Here is a 1,634-nt window from a genome sequence, read left to right as displayed (position 1 = left end):
CCTTGTTCACCTCTCCTACAATGGTTATAGCCTTATATCATCTCCATAACCAGTTAGGATGACACGAGTGTTTTCATCCTGGGCTTAATGTTTTAATCCTTTCCTACATCTACAATCCTTTTTTCTTTTCTTTTTTCTTTCTTTCTTTCTTTCTTTTTTTTTTTTTTTTTGCTTAGAATAATTACCTCAAGTTTTATTTAGTAAAACAAATCAGTCCAATAGTTCCAAGATACAAAATTAACCAGTTATGAATGAAAACAGCACACAAATCAATCCTTCCTCAGGGGAACAGTCTCCTCCCTGGTGCCCTCATTGGTCGCAGTGTAGATTCTGAGTGCGTCCCCAGTGTACATGTCCCTCTCAGCCGCTGAAATGAAGACATCTTTCACAAGCCACGTGGCTCTGTCCAAGGACAGTGGGACATGCTCCACATTCTGCGTGTTCTTAAAACCAACCTGGTTGTCAAACAGGGGCTGTAGCAAGGCCTCCAGCCTTGAAGGAGTCCCTCTGGTAGGACCCTACTGGGTCAAAGCTGTACACAGCTCCCTTCCCATCTTCATCCAGTCCCCCGATGATGTTGTAAACATAATATGGAAAGAAGCGACTTGAATAGAGGATTGTAGACAGCATTGCAGCAATCGCCCCTGTAGTCATGGTCTTGTTATTGGAATGCTTATGCATCTTTAGTCTTACTTCAATAATCTTTGTAAGACAAAGTCTTTGTAAGACAGTCTCCATGAAATCCGCTGCATCCAATGACTGTTTTGTCTGTTAATCTGTAACACTTGGAGCTGTCCGGCATTTTTCAAGCTGCATTTTTAACGAAATCCATGAATAATGGACTACACCAGTGCGCCTGGCTCTTGATTTCGGGGTTGTGAGTTTGAGCCCCACATGGGGGGTAGAGTTTACTTTTAAAAAATAATGTGCTACGCCAATAAGAGACTTGGGTGGAGCAGAATTTTTCCTTGCTCTTCATACAGCAAGACAATTGCCTAAATTCCTCCAAAATTCCCTCTTTCCGCGCCTCTAATTTCTCCCCTTTTACTGCTCTCTGGTTAAGTGGTAACATAGTGTAAACATCTGCTGATCCCCAAACACAGTGGTTGTGGTTTTAGCAATGAGAGGAAGAGTCACTGGGGTTTTACTTACTGGAGAAACTCCCAGCAGCCAGTCAAGCAGCCATAGAATTTCCCCCACCCAATTTACGAAAGCTAACAGTGTACATTGGAGTTCGTGGGGTTCCCAACACCATAAATTCCCAATCCATTGGCAAGAATGTTTCCCTTTGGTTCAATACTTGTATCAAGTGAGTGGAACAAGGTATGAAGTATTATGTTCCCGGGGGACAGAAAATCAGTTATTGGCCTACATGGACATTATGGTTTTAAAACAATAGAAGAGTATTTCCAGGGCCTCTTTTCCAGTCCTCCAAAGCTCGTATTGACTTCTCTTACTCCTAATATCTAGCTGTATCACTCCTTTGGAGTTGCCTTGTCTCTTCCTTCCATCACTGCACATATTTTTCAGTTTTCTATGCTCAAGGGGCTTTACCCTTCATCTTGGACATCTGGGCTCTTTGGCAGAGGCACAAGGTGGTCTCCTGTCCTTCTATATCCCATGATTCCATGATT

General features: G+C 42.7%; 1 pseudogene; it reads right to left on the bottom strand.

Annotated features, from left to right (window-relative positions):
- Nucleotides 1-230: 230 nt before the first annotated feature.
- On the bottom strand, nt 231-1,137 carry LOC109249893 (proteasome subunit beta type-1-like; annotated as a pseudogene).
- Nucleotides 1,138-1,634: the final 497 nt, after the last annotated feature.

Source organism: Panthera pardus, unplaced genomic scaffold, assembly GCF_024362965.1.
Source record: "Panthera pardus isolate Hobbes unplaced genomic scaffold, ASM2436296v1 HiC_scaffold_17, whole genome shotgun sequence".
In the NCBI taxonomy this organism is placed as follows: domain Eukaryota; kingdom Metazoa; phylum Chordata; class Mammalia; order Carnivora; family Felidae; genus Panthera; species Panthera pardus.
Note: the sequence above shows the minus strand (reverse complement) of the source record. Positions and strands in the feature narration are given on the sequence as shown.